The sequence below is a fragment of the Phacochoerus africanus genome, chromosome 1 (assembly GCF_016906955.1).
Source record: "Phacochoerus africanus isolate WHEZ1 chromosome 1, ROS_Pafr_v1, whole genome shotgun sequence".
NCBI classification, from domain to species: domain Eukaryota; kingdom Metazoa; phylum Chordata; class Mammalia; order Artiodactyla; family Suidae; genus Phacochoerus; species Phacochoerus africanus.
In genome coordinates this window covers 275,068,437-275,083,449 of record NC_062544.1, presented here as the reverse complement: position 1 = coordinate 275,083,449, position 15,013 = coordinate 275,068,437, and positions in this window count along the sequence as shown.

Genomic DNA, 15,013 nt, shown 5'->3' with positions numbered 1-15,013 from the left:
ACCTCCTTATGCCGTGCGGGAGCGGCCCTAGAAAAGGCAAAAAGACAAAAACAAAAAACAAAAAAATATTCTTTTCCCTTATAGGTTATAACACGATATTGAGTATAGTTCCCTGTGCTATACAGTAGGTTCTTGCTGGTTATTTAATTTTATATATAGTAGTGTATATATTTTAATCCCAATCTCCTAATTTATCCCTCTCCCCGTCTCCTCTTTGATAATCATAAATTAGTTTTCTATGTCTGAGTCTATTTCTGTTTTGTCAATAAGTTCACTTGTATCCTTTTTCCAGGTTCTACATATAAGTGATGTCATATAATATTTGTCTTTCTCTGATTTACTTTACTTAGTATGATAATCTCTAGAACCATCCATGTTGCTGCAAATGAAGTTATTTCATTCTTTTTTTTTTTGTCTTTTGTCCTTTTTAGATCCACACCCGTGGCATCTGGAGGTTCCCAGGCCAGGGGTCCAATCGGAGCTATAGCCGCCAGCCTACACTAGAGCCACAGCAACACCAGATCTGAGTCGCGTCTGCGACCTACACCACAGCTCACAGCAATGCTGGATCCTCAACCCACTGAGCGAGGCCAGGGATCAGACCCGCAACCCCATGGTTCCTAGTCAGATTCGCTTCCACTGCACCATGACGGGAACTCCCTAGTTCATCCTTTTTTGTGGCTGAGTAGTATTCCACTGTATATATGTACTGCATCTTCTTTATCTATTCATTTGTTGATGGACACTTAGGCTGCTTCTATGTCTGGGCTATTGTAAATAGTGCTGCAGTGAACATTGGGGTACATGTATCTCTTTGAATCTTTGGTTTGTCTGAGTATATGCCCAGGTGTGGGATTGCAGAATCATATGGTAGCTCTGTTTTCAGTTTTTTGAGGAAGCTCCATACTGTTCTCCACAGTGGTCGGACCAATAGTGTACAAAGATTCCCACCAGTAGTCTAGGAAGATTCCCTTTTCTCCACACCTTCTCTAGCATTTATTATTTGTATACTTTTTGATGATGGCCAGTCTGACTGGTGAGGTGATATCTCATTATAGTTCTGACTTGCATTTCTCTAATAATTAGCGATATTTTGCATCTTTTCATTTTTGACTATCTGTATGTCTTCTGTGGAGAAATGTCTTTTTAGATCTGCCCATTTTTTTGAATGGGTTGTTTGTTTTTTTGATATTGAGTTGTATGAGCTGTTTGTATATTTTGGAGATCAATCCCTTGTCAGCCGCACTGTTTACAAATGTTTTCTCACATTCTGTAGGTTGTCTTTTGTTTATAGTTTCCTTTCCTTTGCTGTGCAAAAGCTTTTAAATTTAATTAGGTCCCATTTGTTTATTATTTTAAATTTTCATTACTCCAGGAGATGGATCCAAAAAGATATTGCTGCGATTTATGTCACAGAGTGTTCTGGGAATTTTACATTTTCTTCTAGGAGTTTTATAGTATTTGGTCTTACCTTTAGCTCTTTAATCCATTTTGAGTTTATTTTTGTGTATTGTCCTAGAAGGTATTCTAATTTCATTCTGTTCTGTTTTCCCAGCACCACTTACTGAAGAGAATGTCTTTTGTCCATTTTATGTTCTTTGCCTCCTTTGTTATAGATTAGTTGACCATAGGTACTTGGGTTTATTTCTAGGCTTTCTATCCTGTTTCATTGATCTATATTTCTGTTCTTCTGCCAGTACCATACTGTTTTGATATCTGTAGCTTCATAGTATAGTCTGAAGCCAGACAACCTGATTCCTCTAGCTCTGTTCTTTTTTCTTAAGATTGCTTTGGCTGTTTGCTGTCTTTTGTGTTTTCACACAAAGTTAAGAATCTTTTGTTCTACTTTTATGAAAAATGCCATTGGTGATTTGATAGGAATTGCATTGAATCCGTAGATTGCCTTGTGTAGTACAGTTATTTTGACAGTAATGATTTTTCCAATCCAAGAGTTTGCTGTAACTTTCCATTCATTTGTATCATTTTTCTGTTTCTTTCATCAGCATCTTATAGTTTTCAGAGTACAGGTTTTTTGCCTCCTTAGGTAGGTTATTCCTAGGTATTTTATTTTTTTTGATGCACAGAAAGGCATCTTTAAAATCCATCTAAGAAAAAAGTTTAGAAACAGAAAAAATTATTAGAAACAGAGCAGGGAGTGGCCTGTAATTTTGTGCTTTCTAGCTGGTGCTGTATTACTTACAATGTAGCCAGGATATTATATCCATTGATGGTGTTTTAGATTTCCTTAGAGCTGCAACTGCAGGCCTAGATCATAGCCATAGCAACAATGGATCCAAGCTGCATCTGTGATCTACACCACAGCTTGTGGCAATGCCAGATCCTTAACCCACTGAGTGAAGCCAGGGATCAAACCTGCATCCTCATGGAGGTTATGTTGGGTCCTTAATCTGTTGAGCCACAATGGGAGCTCTTCCTCTGTACTTTTACTACCATTTGATCTTGGCATTAGGTAGCATTTATGCATATAACTGGGCCACGTGGAAATGTAATATGTAGACAGTATCTATGTGAGATATACGTGCCCACATATTTTGACCTGCATTGTCTTTTACACCTATGACTCTCAAGGTTTAGAATATGGAAAGCTTTCTTTCTGCAGTATTTGAGGCTTATTTTATTGTTTGATTATTTATTTTTGACTTTTTTTTGGTCTTTGCTAGGGCCGCACTCACAGCATATGGAGCTTTGCAGGCTAGGGGTCTAATCGGAGCTGTAGCCGCCAGCCTACGCCAGAGCCACAGCAACACGGGATCCGAGCTGGGTCTGCAACCTCCACCACAGCTCACGGCAACGCCAGATCCTTAACCCACTGAGTGAGGCCAGGGATCGAACCTGCAACCTCATGATTCCTAATTGGATTCGTTAACCACTGAACAATGATGGGAACTCCTTATTTTTGTCTTTTTTGGGCCGCACCCACAGCCTATGGAAGTTCCCAGGCTAGGGATCGATTGGGAACTGCAGCTACTGGCCTATGCAGAGCCACAGCAATGCCAGATCTGAGTCGCGTCTGCTCATGGCAACACTGGATCCTTAACTCACTGAGTGAGGCCCAGAACTAAACCTGCATCCTCATGGATACCAGTCAGGTTTGTTATTGATGAGCCACCATGGGAACTCTGAGGCTTATTTTACATTTCAGCCATTCTCTCCATCACCCAGAAATCCTCCTTCCAGGCATCGTGTCCTCCTTCTGCTGCATGTGTGTTTGGGGGAACACTAATTTTGATGGTAGCCTAAGCAAAATGCAATTAGGGAAATCTTGTGCCAAACATGCATCTGCTCCAGTGTTTGCCTTCATTAGCGTGCTTAATCAGGAATTTGCTTTCCACACCGTACCTCCTTTCCTGTGGAAAGTGAGATGGAGAGGATGCTGCAGATTGCTAGGTAACCCTACACACCACGGGCTGCAGGAAAGGAAACACCCCCCCCTCCATCCCCGCACCCCACCCCCTGCCCCGAAGCAGTGATGAGTCATTTTCTTGGTGGTCACGGTTCTGGTCAGACACTTAGATGCCTATGTGAGTTATGGTGCATGAGCGTGCATGTGTGCGTGTGTCTGCGGGCAAGGTGTGAGTGTGCACATCCTTTCATGTTGCGTGTTTTAGCTCTGTGGGAGCCGGGGGAGGGGGAGGACAATTAAGGACTTAGAGCACAAGAGAGCTGAAAAAACAAAAGGAATGATGTGGCAATGCAATTTATGAGACAGATAATTAACATCCAACTATAAAACTGAAAGACGCTTGAAGGATATAGATAGCAGTACTGATATCAAAAAGGCTGTCATTTCTTTTTACTCTTAGTAAAAGGATTTACTTTAAAAATGAAGTTGAGTTCTTTCTTTTTTTCTTTCTTTCTCTTTCTTTCTTTCTTTCTCTCTCCCTCTCTCCCTCTCTCCCTCTCTCCCTCTCTCCCTCTCTCCCTCTCTCCCTCTCTCCTCTCTCCCTCTCTCCCTCTCTCTCTCTCTCTCTCTCTCTCTCTCTCTCTCTCTCTTTCAACTGCATGAGTTATTTTGGTACCAGAGAGTGTGAGATATTTAGTCGCTGGCTTTTTTGATGTAAGGCGATAAATGCACATTGTAATAACATACATCTTCATGTATGTGATCAAACTAAAGTTTTTTTAAAAAGTTTTTATGTATGAGTGATTATGATGCAAAGTTTGAAAAAAACAAAACAGGAGTTCCCATCTTGCCTCAGTGGTAACAAACCCAACTAGTATCCAGGAGGATATGGGTTTGATCCCAGGCCTTGCTCAGTGGGTTAAAGATCTGGCGTTACTCTGAGCTGTGGTGTAGGTTGTAGATGCAGCTTGGATCCTGTGTTGCTATGGCTGTGGTGTAGGCCGGCAGCTGCAGTTCCGATTAGACCCCCTAGCCTGGGAAGCTCCATATGCCACAGGTGTGATCCTAAAAAGAAGAAAAAGAACAGAGAATTATGAGGAAGGGGAAATAATTGCTCATTTACCTACCAATAAAAATCGTGCTCATACTGAGATTTTTTTCTATTCTTTTTCTTTATTATTTGAACACACTCATGTATAATACTCTGAGGTATGTACATATACATACATAAATGCTATACTTTTTTTTTGCTTTTTAGGGCCACACCCACGGCATATGGAGGTTCCCAGGCTAGGGGTCAAATCAGAGCTACAGGTGCCGGCCTACACCACAGCCATAACAACGCCAGATCCGAGCGGTGTCTGCAACCTACACCACAGCTCATGGCAACGCCAGATCCTTAACCCACTGATCAAGGCCAGGGATCGAACCTGCAACCTCATGGTTCCTAGTCGGATTCATTTCCGCTGCACCACGACGGGAATGCCATAAATGTTCTACTTTTTTCTAATCACCTCTATTACTTGGATAGTTGATTATACTATTTTAGTGACTTTTAGTTTGTTGATTGTAATTTGAAGTCACTTTTTCTATTAAACACTGAGTTTCTGATATATTGTTTATCTGAAATGCTAGTTAAATTCAACTCCAACTGGCCGTTTCTTGGGATATTATTTAATACTAGTAAAGAATATCCAGAATAAAGAGCCCCAATTCAGAGTTCAAAAACAGGCACATTTCTTCGCTTGTGTAGAAAACAGAATTCTGGTTCTGGGTCAAAAACTAAAACATTGGTCTTACTGGTTATAACGTGTAGACCATAATTTTCTAAAGACCAGAAATTTTGCCCTTTTTCTGACATTGCTAAATTTCTTCCTTCTCCCCCTTATCACTGAACCCTCGGCCAAACCTCAGTTTCAATGGTTGGAAATAGCGTTTTCGTCTTTTCTTGAGGGTATGTGTGTGTATGAGGGGAGCAGAAGTGTATTTAACATGATTTAATAGAGGCATAATGAATATTTGTTTTTCGTTTCCAAATGCATTCCAACATTATCAGTTGGCTAGCTGTAGAAGTTGTCCTACAAGTTGACTAAATTCTGGGAATCGAATATTGTCCGGTGTTACTTTGGGAAAGTTTTCTCCTTGCTGAGACCTGGGCGTTTGCCTTCCTGCCCAGCAGTGCTTTGACGGGGTGGGCTTTTTTTTTTTTTTTGTCTTTTTGCCATTTCTTGGGCCGCTCTCGTGGCATATGGAGGTTCCCAGGCTAGGGGTCAAATTGGAGCTGTAGCCGCCATCCTACGCCAGATCCACAGCAACGTGGGATCCGAGCCGGGTCTGCGACCCACACCACAGCTCACAGCAATGCCAGATCCTTAACCCACTGAGCAAGGGCAGGGATCGAACCCGAAACCTCATGGTTCCTAGTCGGATTCGTTAACCACTGCGCCACGACGGGAACTCCCGGGGTGGGCTTTTTAGCAGAAGCAGGTGGTGGGTGCAAGGTGCAGAACCTGTGCCAGAAGGTCCTAGGGAGTCTCAGGATAGCATCCTTTCTTGTCCATCTCTCTCTTCCTGAATTCCGGGTCAGCAGAGAGGCTGTATCAGATTCTTCACTTCTGAGGTGTGGAAAGGAGTGTGAGGTTAGCAAAGGCCCCCAGATGCTGTCAGTGGGACATAAGCAGGGGACTGCCATGGGCTTCTGAGTGTACGAATGGAGCGTACAAATGTACACTTCTGAGTGTCAGTCTGTATACTTAGCTGTACAGAGAAAGGAAGCTAAGTTTGAGAAGCAATCATTGCAGCTATTGGAGGAAACACTTAGACACTGTAGTGGACATTTTTCTTCCTTCCTTCCTTCCTCCCTCCCTCCCTCCCTCCTCTCCTTCCTGCCTTTTTCCCTCTCTCCATCCCTCCCTCCTTCTCTCCTTCCTGCCTTCCCTGCCCCAAGGCATATGGAGCTCCCAGGCCAGGAATCAGATTGGAGCCACAGGTGCGACCTATGCTGCAGCTGTGGCAACACCCGATCTTTAACCCACTGTGCTGGGCTGGGGATCGAACCTGTGTCCCAGTGCTTCAGAGATACCATTGATCCCATTGCGCCACAGCAGGAACTCCTGTAGTGGACATTTTTGACTGTCTACTTGGTGTTCATTTCCCACCTTCTTCTTACCAGCACCCAGTGTGTGACTTGGGGGTGGCAGCCCTGCCCATCCAACACTAGCAGAGGGATTTGTCAGGAGCGGATTTTTCACCCGGTGTTGGTATTTGCAGGCTCTTCTGATCACATGGGGCCTGAATGTCACACAAAATTTCCCTAATTGCTACGGAATTAAAATGAAGAGACTTTCCTGAAAGAAGGGTTTGGCTATTGGTTTCAGGTGCTCTCCATCGGTCCAGGAGGGCAAAGACCTTTCAGAGTGACCACTGGCAGGGGGTGGGGTGTCCGGTGACCTTGGCTGGGATTAAATGTGAGTGAGAAGAGAAAGAGTTTCTAAAGGGACCTGTTGCTTCTGTGACAGTGGCTCTCAGGGGGCAGGGGTTGGGCAGTAACTAGAGGGGACTGCAGAACCAAAGAGGGGTTTATATTTTAGAAGACAGGGGAGCAGAGTAGTAAGCATATTTATGTAGTGAATGCCTAAAGCTGATCGTTTCCTTGAATTATCCCCAATTATTTCTTTTTTTTCTTTTCTTTCTTTCTTTCTTTTTTGTTTCTTTAGGGCCACACCTGCGGCATATGGAGGTTCCTAGGCTAGGGGTCGAACCGGAGCTGTAGTCACCAGCTTACACCACAGCCACAGCACCGCGGGATCCTTAACCCACTGAGCGAGGCCAGGGATTGAACCCGCATCCTCATGGTTCCTAGTCGGATTCGTTTCCACTGTGCCATGATGGGAACTCCAGCCCAAATTATTTCTGCCTGTTAGACTTTGTCTCAAACTTAACGTCTCTCAGAATGCACTTACTATGCTTGTCTCTACTTCTCCCCCCCCGCTTTTTTTTTTTTTTTTAAAAAGGAGTTCCATTGTGGCTTAGAACCCAACATGAGGATGCCGGTTCAATCCCTCGCTTCACTCAGTGGATTAAGGATCTGGCTTTGCCACAAGTTGCAGCATAGGTTGAAGATGTGGCTCTGATCCCGCATTGCTGTGGCTGTGGCTGTGGCTGTGACTGTGGTGTAGGTTCCAGCTGCAGCTCCTATTCAACCCTTAGCCTGGGAACTTCCATATGCTACAGCTGTGGCCATAAAGAGGAAAAGAAAAAAAGAACAAACTGTGGTCGCCAAGAGGGAGAGGGAGTTGGGGAAGGGATGGGCTGGAAGTTTGGGACTAATAGATGCAAACTATTTTATGTCGAATGGAAAAACAAGGTCCTACTATATATGTAGCACGGGGAACTAGGTCCAATATCCAGTGATAAACCTAATAAAATACATTCAAAAAAATCCTAACACCTTCTTGCTTCTCTTTTTATGTTTCCCCCTTATTCTGTTCTGCTCCCTACCTTTTGTAGCCTCAGTGTTTTGCATATCAGTCACATATTAGGTGCTCAAGAAATATATATTATACGAATAAAATAAAGGTGGGTTTCTATCTTTATGTCTTCTTGGTTTGTGGGATCTCTAGCTTCATAGTTTCTCAGCCCTTGTCTTCCCTTCTCTTCACCTCTCTTCCCTTTATCCTTTCTCTTCATCTCTGTGGCTATATTCTCCCAGTTTAGACTTTTGCTCTCTCTTGCTAGAATGGCTTCCATGGCTGTTCTACCACAGTGCTCAATGGTTATCAAGTTCTGGCCAAACAAGTTTTGGCCATAGATGCTCCCTGAAACCCCCAAAGCCTCTATGTTTCAGGTAGGGATTCAGTTCGGATCTTTCCAGCATAGAGTGGTGGTGAGCAAAGGATGAATCCTTACCTGTGCCTTTATCAGAGTCATGTAATAGAATCACTAACAGTGCTTCTGAAGGATTTCCTCTCGTCTAGATGCCTAAGGCATCTCGACCCATGTTAGACCTTGGATTGTGAACCAGATGTTGTCTTTCTACCTTTTCAATGGGGGGCGGGGGGAAGAGTGGCTCCCTTTAGGGATGTTGGCAGTTATGAGAAAGTGAATATGAAATATGCCAACACATGAAGTGTTCTAGAGGATGACGAGAGCTCCCCATTGGACAACTGGGAGCCCTTCTTGTCTACCACCGTCAGAGCTCCCAGCGGTATTGCCCTGGCTTGTTTGGATTTGTCTTCTTTTGACGTGTCTGCAGTTGTATGAATCAAATTCCAAGAGTAGTCTGTTATTAACTGGGCAAACTCACTTTGGGAAGAACCCAAGGTCACAGAGGACTGGATCTGAAAACATGGCGGTCACTTTATGACTCCGTGAACTTGATTTGACTCAGTTGGTGAAGCTGGGTCCAAGGAGTGAATGAATCTGAGAGCCTGTTATGGAGAACCCAGAATCTGCATCTTTGGAGAATGTAAGATCTGAGTCTTCAGAGCAGCTGAGGAGTTAGAGGGACTAACCTTATTTGTTTTGTAGCCTGATGAGGAGACAACTGTCTATACCAGAGAGGAGTGTCAGTCAGGTGCTAGGGGATCTTGTTAGCAATCCTTCCACACAGGTTGGTTAAACAGGAAAGCCAGAACTCAAGGGGACTCATAGATGCAAACTATTATATGTAGAATGGATAACTAACAAGATCCTGCTGTTTAGCACAGGGAACTAGGTTCAATATCCTGTGATACACAGGATATTTAAAGCACAGGTTTGGTTCTCATCAAGGTTCACAGTCTGGAGAAATAGTGCACTTGGCCTACTGTCACACCGGAAAAATACTTTGAAGACTCTGGAAGCACGCAGGCACAGAGTCTTATCTAGTAACTCTGGAGTGTGTGTCACGTGACATTTGCATGTCCTGTCCTTTCTCTGATGATCCTTTGGGAAATAGTGAGATGCGTGACTCCACCTCCATGGGCTGGATGCTCTGCTGTACAATGAGGAGGAAGCTAAGGAACTAAGGGAGCTCTCGGCCTCCTTCCTGCCCTTGGGTTCTGGGCGTCTGCAGAGCATGACAGCAGCCATGCTGCAGCCTGAGGGATAAGGCAGCTCGGCAGAGCTGGCCGGGAGTCCCAAGCCAAAGCAACTACACAGCTCCAGAGTTTTCTGTGGCAGAGTCTTGACTCTCCATATGTTTCCCATCACTGATCTGTGTCATATAAACGAAAACTCTCCAAGCGCTTGTCTTGAAGTTATTGTTAGGGACGTTTGGTTACGGGTCAGAAAACCTGTCTCTAGTGGTTTGGGCTGGCCCTCGTGTTGTCGCTGTGTTACTGCTCCCCGTACGTGGGGACCAAACGCAGAGGTTCCCAGATCGGAGAGGCTGTGCCCATCAGCGAGCACCAGGGAGATGGGGGGGGAGGAGGTGGGGCGGTAGGGGGTTGGGGGGGGTGGGGGGGCAGGCCACGCTCTGGGGCTTGTGGCAGGCCACACTCCAGTGTTGCCAGAGCTTTCTGTTTTTTTTTTTTTTTTTTAAGAGAAGTTGGAAATCCTGAAGTCTTCTCGTTTTTAAATGTTGGATCAAAAAAGAAAAACATTTTCTTTTAAAAGCAGTCCCACAATCCAAACAAAATATGTCTGGAGGCCCCACACACCCTCAGGCCACCCAGAGGCATTTTCTGTGCATTCAGACCACAGCATTTCTTGGACCCGCTGACAATTTTAAACATTCACAAGTGGAGGGAACAGTAGATTGAACCCCATACAAACTCTTATGTTACCCAGCTTCAAGGATTAGCAACTCTCAGCCAAACAGTTTTCATCAACAAACTCCCGCCCCCACCCCCCAACGCCCCCATCCTGGATTATTTATAAATCCCAGACACCGTATCTTCTCATTACAAAAAAAGTTAACATTAAACCCTCACTGATTATAACTCCTTAATGATATCCAGTATGTAGTCATTTTTCAAATTTACATTCCTGTCTTATAAAAAAAAAAGATTAAACAATATTTCCTTTTTATGGCCACACCTGTGGCATATGGAGTTCCTGGGCCAGGGATCAGATCTGAGCTGCAGTTATGGCCTGGACCACAGCTTCGGCAATGCTGGATCCTTTAACCCACTGTGCTGAGCTGGGGTTCAGATCTGTGTCCTGGCGCTTCAGAGATAACACCAATCCCATTGTGCCACAGGGGGAGCTCCCTCATGGCTTGCTTTTTGAATCACGATCCAAACCACACTCATGTTGCCGCCGATGGATACATATCTTAAGTGTCATATAATCACTAGGTTCCCCACTGCTCTCTCCTTTTTTTCCTTTTCCTTTATTTGTTGAAGTGACTTAAATCGTTTTCCTGTCTAGTTTCCCATATTCTGGATTTTGCTGATTGAATCCCTATGGGTTTGTTCAGGATTTGCATGCGAATTTCGTATCTTTAGTTTTAGAGCACAGAGGAATCTAGATACTTGTATTTTAGCAGTTTTGCCCTATTTCTCTCCTGCTACTGCATAGTTTAGACTGTAGGTTCCTGTTTTACACAGTTTTTCTCCTGGTGCTAGGATACTGTTACACGTCTCCCGAAGGTCTCTTTGCCTTTACAAATAGGAGCGTATTGGAGATGATCAGATCTAAAGTCATAGCAGCATCTAGCTGGCTTTTGGGATCTGTGCATGGATCTATTTGAAGCCTATATGTTTTCCTGAAGGGTTCTGTGCTGCCTTGTGATGGGAAAACTTGGGTGTTATTTTTAGCTTTTCAACCTGCCAGGCAGCAAATGGGAAGCCTGCAGAATCATTTTGGATTAGGGTATTTTAGATTTGAAATCAAGGCACCACTGTGGCACTCTAATTAAAAATGGCTCAGCTCAAGTGAGTAATTTGTTGAGCTATGAACAGTAATAAATTGCAGAAATGATTCACCTGGATTTTTAGGAAAGGATATTTGGAAAGCTTAAAATCAATTATTTTGAAACATTAAAGATGTTTTAGGAGTGGAGCCTAAGTAACAAAGTAGGGAGTTATTATTATCAGCCTGATATGTTTTTCCTTAAAAACTCTCCTTAAGTTGAAGTAATTGGTGAATTTCTTTCTTTCTTTTTCTTCTTCGTTTTTTTTTTGTTTTTTGTTTTTTGTTTTTGTTTTTGTCTTTTTAGGGCTGCACTCATGAGATATGGAAGTTCCCGGGCTAGGGGTTGAATCAGAGCTGCAGCTGCAGGCCTACACCACAGCTATAGCAATGCCAGATCCGAGCCACATCTGCAACCATCACCACATCTCATGGCAATGCCAGATCCTTAACTGACTAAGTGAGGCCAGGAATCGAACCTGCATTCTCATGGATGCTAGGCAGATTCGTTTCTGCTGAACCACATCAGGAACTCCTGAATTTCTTTTCTTTTCTTTCTTTTTTTTTTTTTTTTTGCTTTTTAGGGCTGCACCTGTGGCATACAAAAGTTCTCAGGCTAGGGGTCAAATCGGATCTGTAGCTGCTGGCCTACACCACAGCCGCAGCAACACCAGATCTGAGCCGGATATGCAACCTACACCACAGCTTTTGGCAATGCTAGATCCTTAACCCACTTTGTGAGGCCAGGGAGAGAACCCACCTCCTTATGGATATTTGTCTGGTTCTTAACCCACTGAACCACCACAGAAACTCCCCAAATTCATTCTTTTAATGGGAATCTTTTCATGAAGTATCTAACATTGCTGATATGAGCCTCCTGTGAAAATTTATAGATGACCTGCTTTGGGGTTTCAGCACATTGATTTGTTGGATGCGGCTTGGATCTGGCGTTGCTGTGGCTGTGGTGTAGGCTGTCAGCTGCAGCTCCGATGCAACCTCTAGCCTGGGAACTTCCATCTGCCGCATATGTGGCCCTAAAAAGCAAAGAAAAAGAGTCTGCCTTTGTTTTGTAGCCCTTCATTTGTGGCCCGTGAAGCAGTTCAGAGAGGATGAAGGACTGATAATACGATTCTGTGATTCCAAGTAAGATATCATTTAAAGTAAAATATTATGGAGTTCCTATTGTGGCTCAGCAGTTAATGAACCTGATTAGGGTCCATGAGGATTCGGGTTTGATCCTTGGCCTTGCTCAGTGGGTTAAGGACCCGACGTTGCCATGAGCTGTGGTGTAGGTCGCAGACAAGGCTCAGATCCTGCATGACTGTGGCTGTGGCGTTGGCCGGCAGCCGTAGCCCCGATTGGACCTCTAGCTTGGGAACCTCCATTTGGCACTAAAAAGCAAAAAAGAAAAAAAGCAAAAAAGTAAAATATTATCATATAGGGGCCCGTTAGAGAAAATACCAACACACACGGACAAATGGGTAAATCAAGGGAACAGTGCGATGACCCACGGCCGTGTGATGAGTGCTTTTGTTACTAAACCGTGAAGAAACAGGATGTTGCCCCCTTGGTTGAGACCCAAAACGATGTGTTGTGTTCTGTTCCTTTGCTCCAGGAAGGATGCACAAGGCCCGTTGGATTTTCTGGCTACCCTTAACCACGCTGTGCCTTCAGTAACAAGAAACCCTTTGCCAGATTGGTTGGGCGGATAAGCTTGGGTTGCATACCAAGGTATTCAGGTTTAGTTGCTATGGAGATCTCTTCACAAAGAAAAAGAATAGAAAAACCACTTAAAATGGGTAGCTAGTGAATTTAAAAAATGTATTATATTATTTTGATCTGTCTGCCTGGTACATCTAGTTCCATTCTGTTGACTAGGAAACTAAGTCTTAGTGTGACTTGGTTTAGAATCTCGCAGTTTCTGATAGACCTAGAAGCAGACAAGTGATGTCGGCACTCTTTTATTTTTGTATGTTTTTTAAACTTTTTTATTGTAAATGATTTTTATTTTTTCCATTATAGCTGGTTTACAGTGTTCTGTCCATTTTCTACTGTACAGCAAAGGGACCCCGTCACACATACATATACACATTCTTTTTCTTACATTAGCCTCCACCACACTCCATCATAAGTGACTAGATAGAGTTCCCAGTGCTGCACAGCAGGATCTCATTGCTTATCCAGTGTCAGGACTTTTTTTTTTTTTTTTTTGTCTTTTTGCCATTTCTTGGGCTGCACCCTAGGCATATGGAGGTTCCCAGGCTAGGGGTCCAATTGAAGCTGTAGTCACCGGCCTACGCCAGAGCCACAGCAACGCGGGGTCCGAGCCGAGTCTGCACCCACACCACAGCTCATGGCAACGCCGGATCGTTAACCCACTGATCAAGGGCAGGGACCAAACCCGCAACCTCATGGTTCCTAGTTGGATTCGTTAACCACTGCGCCACGACGGGAACTCCCAGTGTCAGGACTCTAAGCTCTATGACTTATTAGGCTTGTCGGATCTCTTTATAAGGGCTGGGGTGGGTGGGGGTGAGGGTGAAGGCTGAATCAGCTGGAGTTATACAGTTGGGTTCCTTTTTCTGTCCATCCCTCTTTGCTTTTTTTCTTCTTCTTCCTCTTAAGTCCTTCTTTCTTGCTTACCTGTCTACCTGCCTTCATGCCCTGGCTCACATGAGCCATTCTTTAGGATCTGTTGACATCTGAATAGTCATGAGTCATTTCCGTACAAATTCTCCTACAAATTCAAATACCATCCTTTGTATTCCTTTTGTCTGCAGATTTGATCTCTGACACACTTCTGTTCAAGACTTCCATTGACGTGTTTAAAATCGTTTCTAAGCATCACCTTTTTTTTTGTCCTTTTTTTTTTTAAGGGCTGCACCCATGGCATATGGAAGTTTCCAGATTAGGGGTCTAGTCAAAGCTGCAGCTGCCAGCCTCCACCACAGCCACAGCAACACGGGATTTGAGCCACTTCTGCAACATATACCACAGTCATAGCAACGCCGGATCCTTAACTCACTGAACGAGGCCAGGGATCGAACCCACGTCCTCATGAATACTAGTCGGGTTCGTTACTGCTGAGCCACCATGGGAACTCCAGGCATCATCTTTTTCATAGCCTAGTCTTTGGGAAATGTACTGTGGAGGATGGCTGTATACAGGGTATAGCTTCTAAATGCTCATCATGAAGTAGACCTTGAGTTTTCTCCCAATGGATGGCCTGGATCGATGGAGGAGAGGAAGGACAAGGGTTGCTGTGGGTTCAGCACATTGATCCCCAGACTCAGAAGTCAGGGGCCACATGTTTTTCATCCTTTGCTAATGGAGGGCCATGTTTCCTTTCATTTGGGACCTGCATAAGTACTGTCTACTGGGCTTTGGAAGAATAAGGTCACTTGTTTCCTGTCTTTTTAGTGGGAGAGACCAGACTTGCTTTGGACAAAGGGCAAATGCAACTTCAAGACATGCTATGCAGTTTTCTTCCCCTCTCCATCTTCCTTCCTTTTTTTCCTTCCTTCCTTCCTCCCTCTCTCTCTCTCTCTCTCTTTCTTTCTTTCTTGTGGCCATGCCCTCTGTAATTCCTGGGCCAGGGATCAAACCTGTGCCACAGCAGGGATCCTTCCAGTTCCACCAGGGAGCTCCTGCAGTTTACGTTCTGTGTCCTTTGTTGAGTATCCCAAGGGCATACTATTCATGGCTGTGATATCACATGGTTGGAGGCCTGGTAGCCGACACAGCTCTTGCTGCATTTCCCCTCCCATCACACTTGGACAGCAGGATCCTGTGGTCCTGTGGTTCGACTCAGGT